The 20,896-nt window shown below is 41.8% G+C and overlaps 1 pseudogene; it reads right to left on the bottom strand.

Moving 5' to 3' along the window:
* On the bottom strand, nt 10,065-14,717 carry Gm20749 (predicted gene, 20749; annotated as a pseudogene).

The following is a 20,896-nucleotide window of genomic DNA, read 5'->3' on the forward strand; positions in this document are numbered from 1 at the left end:
ATAATTCTAATATATTGCCTCAACCTTCATTTTGTAGCTTATGATCTTAACGTGTCCTAATGTTTCTTGCCCTGACCATAAAGTCTTATTGTTGTTCTTTGTCACAGAGCCTGGTGGACTCTGGAAATTTCTTATCCTCACCACCTCTAGACCCACCCAATCAGCTTTAATGGCAGATAACACTACTTTGTTTAGATAGCTTAAATGTTGCAAATGTACCTGTTTATAATTTTCCTATGTAAAAACTGGCCCTGATAAGTAACTGCCGATGGTTGCATCTTGTTCCCTATTCCTGGCTGTGTTATTGATTAATCTGTCTTGAATATGTGTTCAATAAACGAAACATATCTGACTGAGATCATTGCCTGGGTCGTTTGTGGGACTAATGCTGAACCTCACTCAGCATTTCGTGATGTGCTGTCCAGAAAAGTGTCAAACCATCTACTACCCCTCAGTCAGTATCAATGAGCACCGACAAGCCAGTTGGCCCTTCTGAACCTAGGTAGGTAATTTTTTTTTTTTTTTTGGCAGGAGGGGATTGGTTTTGTTCTAGTGATTTATACCCTTTGTTGGATTAAAGAAGAGAAACTGAAAGCAATATTGGGATGCCTTAATTCTCCATTAGGTAAAAGGGCTCAGATCTCAATCTCCATCTTTGCACTTGGGAGGGAAACCCGACCAGGTCCTTTCCTTAACTCCCATTTCTGCCACAGCTTCTGCCTTGCTTTCCCATTGTTTCTTAGTCCTGTTATTCTCTAATTCGTTTTTCAATCTCTTCTTCATCCTGCTATTCTTCTTCACTCCTCATTATGGGCCAGTCTTCCTCAACTCCTGACATCCTTGTTGAAGCTTTTCTGGGCCATTTCAAAAATTTTCAAAAGGTCACTGCTGTAGGATTCTTAACGTTTACCTTTTGTCATCTGGCAATCTCTGGAGTTAGTTGTTATAGTTGTCTTTGTTTAGAGATTGTTCCTCTGTTGATTTTGTTACCCTCTATCAGCAGACGTGGGAGACTAGCTCTCTCCTCTGAGTTTCAGTGGTCTGAGCAGTCTCTGCAGGCAAGATCTCCTCTTTCAGGGAAGGTGCACAGTTATGAGGTGTTTGGACCTCCTCCTGGCTGAAGATGAAGGCCCAAAACAGGATCTTTCCCAGGAGCTATGTTGCTTTGGCCAGGAAGGTGGCCGGTTGTCTGGAGCGGAAGATGGCGCCGCCTCAGAAGCTCTCTGGCTCTCGCCTGTCCCTGAAACATCTGGCCTCTGTATTCCACACCCTCACCCGTGCAGCCTGCCCTCCGTGGAGTCCCGGAGCCAAGGAGGCTCCTGCCGCCGGGGCTTGAGGCAGAAACCTCTCCATGATCAACATTTTAAAGCTTCATTCCTTACCTGACATTGTCAAGGCAAGGGTGGGAGGGAATAGCAGTAATCCACGTTACAATGGAGCAGGATTAACGGTTGTCCTTGACTGATCTTCTCACCAAACTGGCCCCTCTGTCCACTAGCAGACACTGTTCACTGGTCATAGGTTGCCTGTGATCCAATTTGTTTACAGGTAGCTCCATGGAACCCCCAAGATTCTACCAGATGCTGGTAGGGTAGGAGAGAAAATGATGTCATAAACCAGGGAGTGGCCAATGAGAAGTTAAAGTTCTGAGGTAAAAGACAAGACTGGGTAGAAGCTATGAAGGCTGGGGTGTTAGCTGGTTAAAGGAAGTAATATTTTGACAAAGCTGTTCCCCTTCCTATGACATTTACCCTAAAGGTCATGGCAATGTTTTTATAAAGTTCATTACTAAAGATATCTTGGGCACAGGTCTCTTGCAAGCCCAAAGGAACCAGAGCTGTCAGCCCAGACTACATATCCAGCAAAGCTCTCAGTCAACGTAGATGGAGAAACCAAGATATTCCATGACAAAACCAGATTTAAATGCCTTTCCACTAACACAGCCCTGCAGACGATACCCAAAAGAAAAATCCAATGCAATGAGGTTAACTAAACTCAAGAAAACACAAGAAATAAATAATTTCACATCATTAAAACCAATAGAAGACAAAATCACACACATGTGCATGTACTCACATACACACTCAACCCAGACTAACATCAAAATAACAGGAATTAAAATTCATTGGTCATTAATATCTCTCAACATCAAGGGACTCAATTTCCCAACACACAGGCTAATAGAATAATTACATGATTGCATAAAAAGAATCCATCATTCTGTTGTATATAAGAGACATATCTCACCAACAAAGATGATCATTATCTCAGTATAAAGGGCTAGGAAAAACTTTTCCAAGCAAATAGACCCAAGAAATAACCTGGAGTAGCCATTCTAACATCTATCTAAATAGACTTTCAACTGAAAGCAATGAAAAGAGACAGGGAAGAACACTTCATATTCATCAAAGGAAAAAATCTACCAAGAGGACATCTTAATTCTGAACATCTATGCCCCCAAAGCAATTGCTCCAACATTCATAAAGAAACATTACTAAAGCTTAAATTACACCTTAAATGACACACATTAATTGTGGAGGACCACAACACCATACTCTTACCAATAGATAGGTCAACAAGACAGAAACTAAACAGAGAAATAGTGAAACTAACAGAGTTATGATTCAAATAGACCTAACATGTATCTATTGAATACTTTATCCTAACACAAAATAATGCACCTTCTCGGCACCTCATGGAGATTTTCTCCAAAATTAACCATATAATTGGTCACATAGCAAATTCCAACAGATGCAAGAAGACTGAAATAACCACATGCATCTTATCAGATCGCCATGGATTAAAGCTGGACTTCAACAATAAAAGAAATCTCACACATTCATGAAAAAAATCCCTTTTGGCATATGATGTCTGAGAAAGGATTAGTAGTAGAGAAGAAAGGATTTGGAGGAATTGAACTTGTTTAGGAATGATTCTTTGGAGCAAGTCCCATCTCTGTTGTCTGTACATCAGCAGTTCAGTTCACAGGTCAGCAGCACAGCTTGATCCACTTGTAAACATTTCATGGGTATAATAGCAATCCAATTCAGTAGATTTGGGATAGCAAACATGAATCAATAAGGGTAGCACAACCTAACAGAGACAGACAAGCCTCTCAGCCTCAGCACAAGGCAGCAGGAGGACCAGCAAGAACTCCAGAAGAAGTTTGCCTCTCTCAGCAAATCACAGAGCTGCAAAGATGTGAGACCAAGAAGCATTCCACAACTAGCTCTATAAGCAAAACTAACTCAACCTCGATCACTGTCCATGTAGTTCTTTTTATACTCCCTCTAAACATCATGTGTTCTCCATGCTTCTTGCCTCATCATGTGAGCCTGTCTTAGTATCACTTGACATCACTCTGCCAATCAGCCCAAGTACACAGAAGTGGCAATAAACTGTACCACATAACCTTAAGTTTTTTGATATGTTCCTTTCTAGGGAGTCCCAACAAATAGAGCTTAACTACTCAGTGCATGGTGGACCAATATGTGCCTGCTATTAGCGAAGAATCCTTGATCACGTGTCCTTTCATGTTCTTGCTTTAGCAGAACATCATTTTTCCTGTATCTGCTTCAATGAAACTTTCCTTCACAAGTCTGTCTTAGCCTTTCACCTGTGTCCACTTCACAAAAACACTCCTTCATGTTTGCCCCAAGAAAAGACCATCAAATACAACTGCCTTTCCAAAGGACCCTTAAGTTTCTACTCCAGGACACTATGAAAACAGTCCTAAGTGCCCTCATAAAGAAATTGGGACTTCTCAAACTAGCAAAAGTATATATGATGACTCTAGACAAAAAAGAAAGAAAACACACCCAAGAGGAATAGACATCAGGAAATAATCAGTATCAGGGCTGAAATAAATCAATTAGAAACACAGAGAATAATAAATTGAATCAACAAAAGCAAGAGCTGGTTCATAGAAAACAATCAACAAGATAGACAAACCTTTAGCCAAACTAACAATCAGATAGTACACAAATTAACAAAATCACAAATGAAAAAAAAAAGGAGATATAACAACAGACACTGAGGAAGTTCAAAAATCATTGTCTTACTTTATAAGCCTATACTCCAGAAAATTGGAATATCTAAATGAAATGGATGATTTTCTAGACAGATTCCAACTACCAAAGATAAATTAAGATCAGGTAACCTATCTGAGTAGTCCTATCATCTCTAAGGAAGTAGAAGCAGTCATTAGACGTCTACCAACCAAAAAATCCCTAGGACTGATGGTTTTAGTGCAAAAATTTACCAGACTTTTGAATAAGCACAAAGGCTAATACTCCTCAACCTATTTCACAAAATAGTCACAGAAGGAACACTGCCAAACTCATTCTAAGATGCCACAACTACCTTGCCACCGAAAACACACAACGACACAGTGAAGAGAATTTCAGGCCAATTTCCCATATGAATATCGATACAAAAGTATCTATAAAATATTTGCAAACTGAATCCAAGAATACATCATCCACCATGACCACACAGGTTTCTTTCCAGTGATGTAGGGATGATTCAATGCACAAAAATCTATCAATATAATCCACCATATAAAAAAACTGAAAAAAAACAAGTGTTCATCTCTCTCAGTGCCCAAAATGTGTTTGACAGTCCCCAAACCTCCTTTGTGACAAAAGTTTCAGAGAAATTAAGGGTAAAGGCAACATACTGCAATGTAATAATGGCAGTTTACAGTAAGTCAATAGCCAACATCAAACTAAATGGAGAGGAACACAATATAATTCCACTAAAATCAGGAAGAAGATGAAGCTGTGCACTTTCTTCATATCTATCCTACATCATAATTAAAGTGGTTAGCTGGAGCAATAAGATACTGAAAGAGATCAAGAGGATCCAAACTGGATTCCAAATGAAGAATTCAAAGTCTTGTTATTTGGATATGATACAATAGTACAGACCTTGAAAAGATAATATTCAATATGATATGGAAAAACAAATCCCAGACTAGATAAAACAATTTTGTACATTAAAAGAACATCCAAAGGTATCACCACCCCTGATTTCAATCTATGCTACAGAGCTATTATAATAAAAAAAAACTTCATGGTATTGGTATAGAAACAGACAGATTGATCAATGGAATTAAATAGAAGACCATAAAATGAATGTACAGACCTAAGTACACTTGATTTTTTGACTAAGGAAATGGACAAAAGAAAGCATCTTCAACAAATTGTACCCATCTAACTGGATGTCTGCATATAAAAGAATACAAATAGACCCATATCTATCACCCTGCCCCAAACTTAAGTCCAAGTGGATAAAAATCTTCAACATAAAATGGGATAGACATAACTTGATAGAAGTGAAATTTAAAAGTAGATTTGAAAGCATTGTACAGGAGACAACTTCCTCAACAGAACACTGAAAGTTCAGGCACTAACATCAACAATTACTAAATTGGACCATTTTGAAAGTGAACCACTATGTAAGACAAAAGACACTATCAACAGGACAAAAAGGCAGCCTTCAGAATGGAAAAAGTCCTTTGCCATCATTATATCCAACAGAGGACTAATATCCAAAATATATAAACAACTCATTGCATACAGTAGCAAGATTTTGCTAAAAGGACCCAGATATGGCTGTCTCTTGTGAGACTATGCGAGGGCCTGGCAAACACAGAAGTGGATGCTCACAGTTAGCTATTGGATGTATCAAAGGGCCCCCAATGGAGGAGCTAGGGAAAGTACTCAAGGAACTGAAGGGATCTGCAATCCTATAGATGGAACAACAATATGAACTAACCAATACACCCCCTGGAGCTCGTGTCTCTAGCTGCATATGAATCAGAAGATGGCCTAGTCAGCCATCAGCGGAAAGAGAGGCCCATTGGTCGTGCAAACTTTATATGCCTCAGTACAGGGGAACGCCATGGCCAAGAAGTGGGAGTGGGTAGGTAGGGGAGTGGGTGGAGGAGCATGTGGGAGACTTTTGGGATAGCATTGGAAATGTAATTGAAATAAATACCCAATTAAAATAAAGAAATTTGGATTAGAAAATAAGAAAGTTTGGAGCTAAGATGAAAGGATGGACTATCCAGAGACTACCCCACCCAGGGATCCATCCCATAATCAGGCACCAAACCCAGACACTATTGCATATGCCAGAAAGGTTTTGCTGAAGGGACCCTGTTATAGCTGTCTCATATGAGGCTATGCCAGTGCCTGGCAAATACAAAAGTGGATACTCACAGATGGAACACAGGGCCCCCCAATGGAGAAGCTAGAGAAAGCACCCAAGGAGCTGAAGGGGTCTGCAACCCTATCAGTTGAACAACAATATGAACTAACCAGTACCCCCAGAGCTCATATATCTAGCTGCATATGTAGCAGAAGATGGCCTAGTTGGCCATCATTGGAAAGAGAGGCCCCTTGGTCTTGCAAACTTTTTATGTCCCAGTACAGGGGAATGCCAGGGCCAAGAAGTAGGAGTGGGTGGGTAAGGGAGCAGGGAAGAGGAAGGGTATAGAGAAATTTGGGGATAGCATTTGAAATGTATATAAAGAACATATCTAATAAATAAATAAATAAATAAATAAATAAATAAATAAATAAGAATCCTTTTTCAAAAAAAAAAAAAAGAAAGAAAGAAATTAGACACCAACAAGCCAGATAACCCAATAAAAGTTGGATACAGATCTGAACAGAGAACTCTTGATGTGAGAATCTCAAATGGCTGAGAAATACTAAAAAGAAATATTTATCATCCTTAGCCATCAGGGAAATGCAAGTCAAAACTACTTTGGGGTTTCATCTTCTACCTATCAAAAATGGCTAAGATCAATAATACAAGTGACAGCTAATGCAGGAAATTATATGGAGCAAGGTGAACACTCCCGCACTGCTGATGGGAGTGCAAACTTACGCAGTCACTATGGAAGTCAATATGGAGGTTACGGAGAAAATTGGAAATTCATCTAACTCAAGGCCCTGCTATGCTCAAAGGATCCCCTATCTGACTACAAAGACACTTTCTCAGCATTGATCTCTCTGGAAAGAAGACTATGGACACATGGGGATGGGAAGAGGAGGGCTCAAGCATGGGAATAAGGGGAGAGAGTAATGGGAAGGCAACTGGAATCTGGATTCATTTAGAGGGTTATGTAGAGAACTAGTGAAGTAGATTTTTCCCCAGAATCCATGAGTGTGATCCTAAAAAAAAAAATTTTTTTCAAATCTTCATAGTGGGTATGGAGCTGAAACTGTTCATCTTCTGCAATCAGGCAAGGCTACCATCAGTGGTAGTAGGACATCAACACAACCACAAAACCTTCAACTAAGTTTGTCATGCCTGTGCTGGGCTAAGAGAGGCACCAAACTTTTGGGAGTGGCCAACCAATGACTGGTCCAACTTGTGACCCAAGTCAAGAGAGGGAGTCCACCCCTGACATTGTGTGGATACCCAGGAACCAGAGGCTAGTCAGCCCAGAGACTCAAGGTAGAACCAAATAGGACTTGAAATTTTTTCAATGAAATGATTCCTAGTCATACTCTGCCTAGCCCAGTTGTCATCGAAGAAGTATAGTTCAGCAACTGAGCTAACTGGATGCAAAGACCCACAGCCAAACAGTAAGTGATGCCAGGGAAACCCTGACGAAGATGAGAAGACAGGATTCTAGGGGCCAAAAGGGTAGAGGACAGCATGAGAACACAACCTACAGAATCAACTAAGCAGAGCTCATAGGTGCTCATAGAGACTGAAGTAACAATCAGGAACCTGCATAGGTCTGAGCTAGTTACTCTGCATATATGTAATGGTTGCATGTGGATGACTACCCATACTCTGTGGTTGACCAGGAACCAGAGGTTAGTTAGCTGAGAGACCCAGGATAAACCGAATATGACTGGAATTCTTGTGTGCTCTTATGAGACCCATCCCCAACAGCAGGAGTGGGGGTAACTCTGACTCTTTTGCATGTGCTTGCGATTCTTTTCCTCTTACTTTTCCTCTTACCTTGTCCAGGCTTGACATGGCTGCAAATAGTTTTACTATAAATTTTATGCCATTGTTTATTGATGCCTATCCCTGTGAGGCCTGCTACGTAGTAGTTGTTGTTGTTGAAGGTAAATGGAAGAGGAGTTGATCTAGGAGAGGGGGAAATTAGAAGGGTAACTGGGATAATTGGAGGAATGGGAACCTGTAGTCCAGATTTAATGTATGTAAAGAACAAAAAAATTAAAAATAAAAAGTTCTCTGGTAGAATTTTTTGGGTCCATTATGTATACTATCATATCATCTGCAAATAGTGATACCTTTATTTTTTCTTTGCAAAATTGTACCCTCTTGATCTCCTTTTGGTGCCTGATTGTTCTAGCTAACACTTTGAGTACTAAATTGAATAGATATGGGGAGAGTGGGCATCCTTGTCTTGTCCCCAATTTCAGTGGGATTGGTTCAAGCATGTCTCCATTTAATTTGATATTGGCTGTTGTTTTGCAGTAAGTTGCTTAAATTGCCTTTAGGTATGGGCCTTGAATTCCTGATGTCTCCAATACTTTTAACATGAAGGGGTTTTATATTTTGTCAAATGCCTTTTCTGCATGTAAGGAGATGATCATGTGATTTTTTTCTTTGAGTTTTGTTTATATAGTGGATTATTTTAATGAATCTCAATTAATCTGGACTCCTGAGACCTCTCAAACACTGAACCACCAAATAGACAGCATACACCAGCTGATATGAGGCCCCCAACTCACATACAGTAGAGGTCTTCCAGGTCTGTGTTCATTAAGAGATGATCCACCTAATCCTCAAGAGACTGGAAGCCCCAGGGAGTTTATAGGTTAGGTGGGGTGGGGAGTGGGGGCATCCACATGGAGATGGGGTGGGTGGGGAGGAGATATAGGATGTGGAACAGTTCGCAGGTGGATGGGGGGCTGGAGAATGGAATACAGAGTGTGAAGCAAATTAAAAATAAAATTAAATTTAAGAAAAAAGAAAAAGAGAAAAATGAAAGGACATGACTCTTCCTAGGAATGGTGGAAGAGATAAAAGAGAATGTATACAGAGGCAAGGACCTCTGGGAGTGTCCAGATGAGCATTCATGACCATGAGCTGGGCCATATAAGGAGAGGTAGGAGAGGAAATGGGAGAAACATATCAAGAAAAAAGGAGATGAAAATGGCCAAATAACCAAGTTTCATTTCTATTTTGGTGTTTCCTTCTATAATATATTAATCTTACAACCAAATTTTTAGTTCTATAAAGATATTTGTATGGGTTATGCAAGCTGCATAGGTCAGTTAAGGATGAATTCTTTCTTATTTGAGCAGGTAACAGACAACTGTCTTTTTTACGAATTAGTTCAATCAACAACAATTGTAAAACATCTTCATTCATGTCTGTTTGGTCTTTTTGAAGTCTTTCCTGTCTGTTGCCAAGATCTTCAGGGGATCTTGTGCCCCTATCATATTTGATCCATATTAGTGTGGAAGGAGTCTGAAGCCGTTTCTCCTTTTCTGTTACACAAATACAAACCTCTCTCCCAAAATACCACATCCTTGGTCTGGTAGCCCAGCATGGACTGGTGCAATTTAGCAGTCTCATTTTTCTTAGGGCCTGCTCTACTCTGACCTTTCTCCCAAAGTAATAGTAATGTTATCAATACCACCAAACTTATAACCACCTTCATTGGGTAATTAAAATAACTCAAAAACACTTAAAACACTTCAAGCAATTGTTACTGTTTCTTTCTCTTTATCTCCTTGCCTTTGTTTTCTACATTAGGAACCAAAGGCCTGGTTTTCTTTATTCTTCCATATATATTCCAAAACACTTAAACAATTAGCATTATTTCTCCCTTGTATCCTTAAAACAATGTAGTTTTTCTTTATTCCTCCCTTCTATGGAGATTAATATTGCTTTAAAGCAATTTAAAACAATTAATATTATTCATTGAGATAGGGTTTTTCTCTATCTCTACACTTGGTTTCCTACAATTGTGATCAAAAGCCTGGATTTCTACATTTTTCCATGTATACTTAAAAACAGTCTAACAATTACCACTATTTTTCCATTCTATTCTCTTTTTTAAAAGATATTTAAGTTTAATATAAATTTTATACAAAGAAAATGTGAAAACAATACTCCCATATGTTAAAATCAGTTATACTTCCCAAATAAGGCCAGCAAGGCTAGATTGTTTTTGCTGTTGTTGTTTTGTTTTGTTTTGTTGACAACCACAATTCACATTCACAAATTCTCTCGCTCTCTGTGTCTCTCTCTGTCCCTCTTTCTGTACCTCTCTCCCTCTCTCCCTCTCTCCCTCTCTCCCTCTCTCCCTCTTTCCCTTTCTCCCTCTCCCCCTCCCCTCCCCCTCCTTCTCCCTCTCTCTCCTGTTTTCTTCTAGTGTTTCTTCCTTTCTTCTCTAGTAGGGGTAAAGTAGCTGGACAATGTGCATCTTAAATTCTCTTATCAACAATGAAAAGAAAGTAAAAGGAGACTAAAATGTACAATGGAATGTACTGGAATGATATACAATTAATATTTTTTCTGATATAAAATTAATATTTTTTCTGATATACACACCTCACCTTTTGCCTCAATTGATGCTCATTTTACACAACATACAAAATGGAACTACAGCAGATGTAGTGTTAACGGAACCATAACTGGAAACAAATCACATACGCACACACACACACACACACACACACACACACACACACACACACACACACGTACAGACACACACACATAAACACACACACACAAACACACACACACTTGTTTCTGTGTCTTTCGAGCCCAGCTAGCTTGTGTTTTAGAACATCGTACTATAGGATCTGTGAGGGGTGGATAGCTGAGAGGTAGATGGATGGCTTGTTGTGGCTGGTCCAGGACAGCACAGCCTAACAGCCCCGATCATAGTGTGCAACAGTGAGTCCCTCCCCTGGTTATCTGATGACAAGGGCCTATGTGAGAATAGCAACCCCAGGGCCCAGTCCTGCCACCACAGTGAGGCCAGTGGTCTCACTATCCAGCCCCTGGATTATCAAAGCATTCCATATATATATAGTCTTGCTTTTCTGTTTTATTAATAAGTTAAGGTCCATATAGATATGAAAAGGAAAAGTATGCTAGGTCAGTGACATCAGAAAGTGTACCTACTTACACCTAAAGTGTTTGGCTCATAGGCAGGAGCTGGGATGAGTCAAGTTGCTGTCCTGCAGCCAAGCCCACAGGCAGAGTCTGAGTGTTGGGAATTCGAAAGGTGGTAGAGACTCCTGGGACCCTTTGGGCATGATGTTTTTCCTGCTGGTCTCTGCACTGTGTTCAGACCTAGATGACCCTCGCTCCTCCTCGCTGATGCTCCACAAACATTCCTTGCTGCTCCGTGGAATGGAATTTCTGGTCTGGGTAGTTGGGGTGAGGCTGGTGGTCTGTAGTGGTTGGGGTCTAGACAGGCTGTTTGTCACACCTCTTGCTAACAAAGTCTTGGTTAGAGCCTAAGATCATGGAGGAGGGCATCTCTCAGGAGCCAGAAAGGTCAAAAGGTCTAGTTACAGTCCTTGTTCTTCATTGCTGACTCCTTTCTCTTTGGGGGCGCTGGCCTGTTCTGAAGGTCCTGACTGTGTGTTGGAGGAGCTGCCCTGCGATGACTTATTTCCTGTTTCTGTGCTTGCCTCGGCATGTGCTTCCTGCTGAAGGACAGTAACCAACCGTAGCAGACTGGGTACAGGACTTCATGTGCTCGGGCCAGTGGACCTGCTGACAGGTGTAGTCACAGTAGCCAGTGGAAACGGCCTCCTTCTGGCAGTTGCCACACCACTGCTTCTTGGTTCTCCAGCTTCAGCTGCTTCTTCACCTTAGCGATGAGCCGATCCCGTTCCTGTTCCAGGCTCTGCCACATCTCAGCCATGGTCAACTCCAAGTCGTGCTTCATCTTGTGGAGCTCCTGCTGGTACTGCCACTGCCGCTTCTCAATCCCAATCCTCAGCCTTCGAATCTCAGCTATTGTGCTCCCAGTGGTGTTCTTGGGGAGATCATTGTAGATTTCTGTCATCGTCCCCTTTATGGTGTCCATCATTTTGCTAGTGTACTTGGCAATGTGCAACCACATTGGCTGAGGCGGTGACAATGTGCAGCAGGTTGGCATTGATCCCCGATGCTAGGGTGCTTGCAAAGCCCCAACTGCTGACAAGGCCTGCCGGCGGTGTGCTTGTCACCAGCTGGTCACCAGCACGATAGTGGATGTGAATGAGCTGATCTCCTTCTCCTGAACAGTTGGTGCATTCCACATGACCCGCTGCACAGCTGGGACAGTCTCCTTCAGTAAGAGCAATCTCTGCTTCTTCACTGGGCTTCCTGTGAAGGCAGAACCCAGCTCTGTGACTGTGATGGTAGACATCATGCTGCTGGTGGCTGCCACGGTAACCCCAGCTGCAGGTGCTTGTGTGGCTCAGTGGGTGAGTACCATCCACTCTGGGGGAGGCTGGTTGCCTGCCAAAGTGGAAGGTGGCATCTTGCTTATGCGACAGCACCTTGGACTCTTTCCTGTTTTTGTTTTTTCTTTTGGTTTGTTTGTTTTGTTTTTTTTATTTTAGTTTGGGTTTTTTGTTATGTTTTGTTTTTTGAGCCTCCTGCCCAGAAGGATCTTCTCCTAAGTCTATGACAAGTTTGTTCTCTGAGTCTGAAATCAAGCCCAAGTGCACTGTGGGAGAAACTGTTTCATCCTTTCCCGTTAGTTTGTCCTTTGTGGGATGAAGTAATGGCTTTGCTTTCTCTCCAAAGTCCTTCTCAGGCTCGGGACTAGCCCCGTCCTTGGTGGGTGTAAGGTCTACATTCTCACTGACAGGCAAGTTACTCTTTACATCCTCTTTGACCTCCACTTGGTTTGTGGGCTTGGGCTTCCTTTTGATGGCAGGGGCCTCTTTGTCCACCAAACTCCCTTCTTTGTCCTCGGGGGCCTCTGGCTCATTCTTGGGCTTCTGTTCCTCATCGCTGGAGTACTCGCTGTCACTGCTCTCTGACTTTTTGGAACCCTCGGAATCACTGTGCTCCACGGCTGTGTAAACATCCTCTGAGATCTCATTTATGCATAGCTGTGCTTTGCAACTCTATGGTATTTACCAGGCTGAGCTGGAACTGGCTTCGAACCTGCTGCTTGGGAGAGATGAGGGGCACAGGGACTGACTGCTGTAGGACTGACTCACTCAGCTCCTTCAGGTCCATCTCAGCTTTGCTTCGATCCAGGTTTGGCACTTGTGGAGAGAAAGGCTTTGGGCTGCCAGACAAACTCCCTGCTTGCTCAGTCTTGGAGGAGCCTGGAGAAGCTCTGCTCTTATCAAGGAAGTCCATAGACTCTTGCACTGAAGTGGTTGGATGGGGCCTCCTTCTTGGGGCCATGCTCCACATCAGAGCCCATGTGCACAGAAGAGTGCAAGTGAGAGGCAAGTCAGACAGGGAGATCTTGAGACTGATGCCCCACCCCCGCTCAGAAGAGACCTGCTCAGAATGATCTTAGGGGACGCTGGCATGTCAAAATTGAGCTTCACCTTCTCCTGCTTGTCTGTCTTGACAGTGCCGACGCTGGGGTTGCTGGGATCAAGCAGCGTTTGGTCCTGGTTATTGGGCATGTAAGGCGTCCTGAACAGAGAGTAATTAAAAACCCCAAACTTCCTCTGTATGTTCTCCAAGTAAACTTCCATCTCTCGAATGGTGCTGTTGAAGATACTTTTAGTCTTTTTCACAGAAAAGGGGATTTCTTTAGACATGAGGTAGCAATTATTGACTGGAACCCAGGCTCTGTCATGTTGTGCAAAGAAACGGGCATCAACCTGCCCATCTTTGTCTCTCGGAGCTTTCGCTGGAAAGAATGAAAACAATTTCAGTTTCGCCAAGACCAAAAGGTGCAGATTGCTACAGGGCTCACAAAACCAGTTATCTCATTTTTTTGGCAAGCTTCAAGATAACATTCTAGACATACTTCAATTTCATTCATCTCTTGCTCTCAGATTTTGATGACAACTTTTGCTATTTGCATCAACTTATGGTTTTGCTATTTGCATCAACTTATGTTTCCCCCATTATTAATAATGCAGTTATGCAGGCTCCACTTGGCATCAGCCAGGAAGGCTTCTGTATAGCTGAGCATCTTCGTTTTTGCATTCGTTTCCGATATACAAAGATCCATGGGGTGAAAAATATATTCTGCATAGTCGGGATGCTGCTTCAATGGAACGGACTTCTGAAATGCATCCATCCCTGGCTGCTTCATTTTCTGAATGGCAAACTTGAGCAGGTAGGACAGCTGTCCAATGGTTAGCATGGCCATGGCTTTGCTCTGCGTCTCGATGCTTTCTGCTACTGCAATCTTCTCACATTCCAGACAAAAACCAGTCCCCCTCTGGTTGTAATGTCTGTCTCAGACACTTAGTGTGATAAACCCTGAGACAGAGCTCACAGCAAAGAACTTGTCCTTCCTGGTGACAAACCCAGCTATAGAAGTCATTCCATCTGGCCTGCGGTACAACATCAACAGGGTCTATGGGGAGTGGCTGCTTCATACAGTAAAACGGACCATGTCTTAGCTCTGACTGTTCCTTATTGCTACTGTTCAGTAAGCCGGGTGTCTTTTTCTTTTTAATGGGGCTTGCAGATGAGCCTTGGAGTGAGTAGCCATTGGAGGAATGTGGAAGGCTGGGGAACTTCCATTTTGGGGCTTTCTCTGTAGAGACAGGATCTTTGGAGTGAATAGGGATATCCATTCCCTCCACCACCTCCTGCTCAGTTTTTATTTCCTCTTCAGCCAAGCTTTCCGACATTTTCCACCCCTGGCTTTATTTAATTTAATTTACGCAGGATGAGTCAAGTGAAACTTCATTGCAGAAAGACATTAGTACTGAAGAACAGGTAAGGTGCCTACGAGGGGAGAAGCTTTGCAAAATCTGTATGGATATTGCTGTCATTTTTGTTCTTTGTGGACATCTGGTCACCTGTAAACAGTGTGCTGAAGCGGTAGACAAATGTCCCATGTGCTACACAGTCATTATGTTCAAGCAAAACATGTTTATGTCTTAGTCCAGCACCACATGTTATGTTCTTCTTGCTCTAATTGAATGTGTGATGTGAGCGAACGTTAAGTAATGTGCCTTGCATTCCATTAGCATCTGCTGTTTCCAAATGGAGACAAATCTTAACAGCACTGTTTTGGTCTAAACATTCAATTTCTGGATCTTTCAGGTTATCAGCTGTACCCTTTATCCAATGTTTTACTCGATTTAAGCCTTAGACAAACAAGCATTTTATAACTTTTCACATGTATATTTGTAGTACACTGACTTGATGTCTATTTTTCATGCCTTTTGCATAAGCTAACAAATGGAGTATTCTGTATAAGCATGGAGATGTGATGTAATCTGCCCAATCGCTTTAATTTGCTTATTGTAAACAGGGAAAGAACTGTTCCTCACTGCTGGGAGAATAAAGATTGTTTTAGATGCTTAAAAAAGTAAAATTAACTCAAACAAATCAGAAGCCTCCCTTTATACCATTGACAAATGGGCTAAGAAATTAGGGAAACAATACCCTTGACTATAGACTCAAATAATATAAAATATCTTGGTGCAACTCTAATTAAGCAAGTGAAAGTTCTGTATGACAAGAACTTCTGAGCCCCTTAAGAAATTGAGGGAGACCTCAGAAGGTGGAAGAATCTCCCATGCTTATAAATTGGCAGAATTAACATAGTAAAAATGGCCCTCTTACCTCTTCAATGCAATCTCTATCAAAATTCCAAGACAATTCTTCACAGACATAGAAAGATCAATTCTCAACTTTGTATGGAAAATTTAAAAACCCAGGGTAGCAAAAAAAAAAAAAAAAAAAAAAAAAAAAAAAAAAAACAACAACAACAAAAAAAACTCAACAATAAAAGAACTTCTGGGGGCACTCACTCTCCCTGACCTTAAGCTGTACTACAGAGCAATAGTGATAAAACCTCATGATATTTGTGTAGAGACAGATTAGTCAATCAATGAAATAGAATTGAAGACCTAGAAATAAACCCACACTCCTATGGACACTTTATCTTTGACAAAGAATCCAAACCACATAGAGGAAAAAAAAAAAGACAGTATCTTCAACAAATGAGGCTGGTCTGTCTGGCAGTCTGCTTGTAGGAGAATGCAAATTGATCCATATTAATCACCGTGTCCAAAGCTCAGGTAGATCAAGGGCCTAACTATAAAACCAGATACACTGAATCTAATAGAAAGAAAATGGGAAATATCCTTGAACGCATTGGCATAGGGGGAAATTTCCTGAACAGAACACCATTAGCTCATGCTCTAAGATCAACATTTAACAAATAGGATCTCAGGAAATGGCCAAGATGCATTTAGAGACATGTCCAACATCCTTATCCATCAGGGTAATGCAAATCAAAATGACCATGAGATTCTACCTTAAACCAATCAGAATGGCTAAGATAAACTCAAGTGACAGCACATGCTGGTAAGGATGTGGAGAAAGAGGAACACTTCTTCATTGGTAGTGGGATTGCAAACTGGTACAACCACTCTGGATATCAATCAGGTACCTCCTCAGAAAATGGAAAATAGTTCTATCTGAAGAACCAGCTATAGAGCTTCTGGGCATATACCCAAAAGATATTCCACCAAACCACAAGGACACATGCTCAACTATGTTCATAATACCCGGATTCATAATAGCAAAAAGTATGAAAGAACTTAGATGTCCCTCAAACAAAGAATAGATGCAGAAATGTGGCTCATTTACATAAGGAAATACTATTCAGCTATTACAAAGGAGGACATCAGGAATTTTGCAGGCAAATGGATGGAACTAGAATATCATCCTGAATGAAGTAACCCAGACCTAAGAGGACATGCATAGTATGTACTCATTGATAGTGGATATTAGCCAAAAATTACAGAATAATTATGATAACATTTTCAGACTGTAAAAAGTTTAACAAGAAGGGGAAGGCCCCAGTGAGGAATCTTCCATCAACTTAGAATGAGAAACAAAATGATCAGAGCAAGGGAGGGACCTGGCTGGGAGAAGTGAGGGGGAGTAGAAAGGGGGGCAGGGTCAGGTATGGGAATATACAGGAAAGAATCCCAGAGGGCCAAGAGAATGAATGGAAATATGCAGCTTCGGGACTTGGGGTGCAGAGGGAACCTCTAGAATGTGCCAGATAATTGGAATGTGAGAGGCTTTTAGGACTCAATGAGGATGACCTTAGCCAAAATGCCCAACAGTGGGGAGATGGAACCTGAAGGGACCACCTCCAATCCATAGACAATGCCCCCAAGTGGAGAGATGCTACCTTCAAATTTTGAACCCAGAATTGTTCCTGTCTAAAAGAAATGCAGGAACAAAAATGGAGCAGAGATTGAAAGAAAGAACGTCCAGTGAGACAGGTCCAACTTAGGATCCATCCTATTGGCCGTTACCCAACCCGACACTGTTACTGATGCCATGTTGTACTTGCAGACAGGAGCCTAGCATGGCTGAGAGCTTCTACCAGCATTTGACCAAGACAGATGCTTACAACCAAGAATTAAACTGAAATCAGAGACCCCTATGGAAGAGTTAGGGGAAGGATTTAAGGAGCTGAAGGGAATGGCAGCCTCATAGGAAGACCAACAGTATCAACTAACACATATAACCCTCAGAGCTCCCAGAAGATAAGCCACCAACCAAGAGCATACATGGCTGTTCCATGGCTCCAGTCACATATGTAGCAGAGGACTGCCTTGTCTGGCCTCAGTGGGAGAGGATGCACCCAATCCTGCAGAGACTTGATGCCCCAGGGAAGAGGGATGTAGATGTGGGTTAGGTGAGAGTTGATGGGTGAGTAGGTGAGTGGGTAAGTACCCCCTCATAGGCAAAGGGAAGGGGAATGGGGTGAAGAATGGGACACTGCTAAGTGAGGCAACATTTGGAATGTAAATAAGGAAATATATATATATATATAGTTTCGAGATTAGAAATGGGGGAGGATATAATTTCCTCTTTTCTAGAAACCTATAAGAAAAATAGCCTGTTGCTATGGGCAACAGATTCACGTATTTTTAAAGGCTAGGACAGATGCTAAATGATTAGAGTCCTTAGTCCTACCAATGTCTGCCTTTTAGAGGCCAAGACCAGATACAAGGCAATTGGTAGGGAGAGGCTGCTCTTTTGTGGCAGAAGGCAGAGCCCCTGAGATTAAGTAGCCATGGATGTGCAGTGAGTCCTGGACTCCCCAGTCCACATTCTGATCAGGAAGACTACGCAATGGGGGATGGCAATACCTTTGGGAAAGATGGCCATACCTCTGTTGCTCTGCTTTAATGTCAAAGAGCCGCATGTCTCTCTTCTGGCAGAGAGGGCTTTGGATTTTTTCTTCTGCATTGGCTTCTGGCAAGTAAAAAAGTTGCAAGATCATATCCTTGTGCTGCATATGGCTTTACAGTCTTGTTGGCTCCATTCCAGTATGCTGCTTCAGGAATGATCACACAAAGGGCCCAGCCTGCTATATTCCCAGTTCCTGCTAAGAGATGTGGTAGTGTGGCTCACAGTTCTGCTCTTAGATCAGGGCCCTCATATTCCATTCCAGAGAGCCACTATTTTTGATGATTCATCTCTCTACCTACTGAGGCTCTCAAGTCTCTTCTGCCAAGTGTTTGCTATACCCAACTGACAAGATGTAAAAGAAACACTCACATGCTAATTGTGACAGTGTCCCACACTGCAGCCAGGTCAAACACTGACATCTTGTCCTGCTTCTTTAAGGATCCTCTACTGAGGATTCAAAATCATTTGTAATGCAAGATTTTTCTAAGCCTTGTTGGAAGGAAGCTTGAGATATGGATGATAGGGGTTATTTAATCAGTCATGACCAGCTTAAAGGGGAAGGGAGCTGGAGTTCTTAGGGAAATGAGACACTCCAGAACTAGAGGAAAGGGGGTTTCCAGGAAAGTCAAGTCCTTTGAGGAGGAATTCTGGCAGTGAGCTTCAAAGTCCTCTTTTCTTGGTTTTCAGCCCTGTGGACTCTGTGTGACTACTCTTGGAGAGGTCTGCCCAACCCCATTTGTAGGCAAAAAGTGTGAAGTTTATCTTGGGAGCTACTCACTTTCAGCAACAGACACAGCAATGTCAAGTTACCTGGATTTCTAGGGAAGACTGGGCAAAAACACTTCACAGTTGCATCCTGTCCTGAAAACTCTCTAGTTTCCCTTCCTCTTGAGTAGGAGCAGGTACCTCACTGGGCAACAGGTACCTCACTTGTCCTTCATCTGCTGCAGCCCTCTTTCCTGAGGCCCAGTCTCTTCCCTGGGCCATTTGCTGGGTTCTTTTTGCACTATCGAGATAATAAACACAAGTCTGAGTCTAACTGCCAACTTTAGGGTAATGTATCAATAGTGGACAAATACCTTCTCTGTGATAATATAAGTGAATCCAAATACAGAACACAGTCTTTGTGGTAGTTTAAAAGCACAGATGGCTGAAGGAACCATCATTGATATCAGGACAATTTTAAAAAAAATATATACGTGTTCTATCATTTATGGGGAAGTAAATTTAAAGATGAAAGTGGCCATTTAAAAATTGGATTTCAAGAATATGTTGTCTTTATAAGCCACAGGTGAAGGCTCTTCCCAACTGACAAAGCATAGCTGAAAAATCCAAATAGAATTTGTAACATCCATTTATGAAATGGGATGGTAGTGAGAAGAACAGAGAAGCAGCATCAAGACGTGGCTTCAGGTGGGCATAGTCTGTCATTTCCTACACACTCTGATCCTTGATTTCTTTTGTGTACTTTTTTTTTTACTTTTTATTTATTTTTTTTTATTTATTTATTTTTTATATATATTTTAAAAATTAGGTATTTTCTTCATTTACAGTTCAAATGCTATCCCAAAAGTCCTGTGGAAGTTGTCTTGAGACTATGTTGAGACAGGTATCTCTGATCCATTTCACAGATCAGCTTCCAGTTCCCATCGCTCTATACTCTCATCTAGGCCCATTCCGAATCTCTCATCCCATTTATCCTTCGTTATTGGCTAGCTTCTGGAGTACCCTGATGGTATCTGTCTTTTTCAAGGCTCGCTCGTTTTTTTTTTTTTGTTCCCCTCCCCCTTTCTTTGCTTTGTTCAACAACTTTCTTGTTTACATTTCCTTTGGAAAAAATCCAATATGCCCAAGAAACAAGTTAAGCACAGCACACTGACTTGCTCCAGCCAGCATCAATGAATTGCGACTGGATTTCAGATATGGTGCCTTACTGACGCCACTGACATGACGCCATCAATGTGTGTCTGTCTCTGGCAGCACATGCGCCTTGAGGTTACCTCCGGAGCTGATAGAGACCTGCGCTTTGACGAGTTGCGGCTGTTCTATGTGGGCAGTTTGCAACTGTCTATTGCTGGAGCACAAGGGCTGCAGGTCAGAAATAATTAAGTATAGTGAGGCGAGCTGGCATAGGGAGGACGCAAGGGAGATGGGGACGAAGGAGGGCACAAGTGGGCCTGCGATATGGGCAGTAACGGCTGTAGTGAGGTCTTAGGATTCTTTTTTTTTTTCCTGAGCAAGAGTGTGACTCTGGGTGTCCTAGAATTTACTCCGAAATTATTATTCATACTCTGTTATGGTGGAGTGGGATTTAGTTCTATTTCTGCTACTAAATACTTTTTATGATTTCCTTTAAAGTTTACTTTTCAACGGTAAAAAGAAAGAGTAGGTTTAGTTGGTGTTGCTAGCCAGATATGGATTGTTAGTGTAGCTAGTAAAAGTTTATTTTTTTATGCTGAGGGTCTTTACACAAGGTTTACACCCTAAATTCTTAACTACCGTCCTAAGCCCATCTCTCCAAGGCTACTTGCCAGCGGTATCATTTATCTTAGCTGAA

This window comes from Mus musculus, chromosome 7, assembly GCF_000001635.26.
Source record: "Mus musculus strain C57BL/6J chromosome 7, GRCm38.p6 C57BL/6J".
Taxonomy (NCBI): Eukaryota; Metazoa; Chordata; class Mammalia; order Rodentia; family Muridae; genus Mus; species Mus musculus.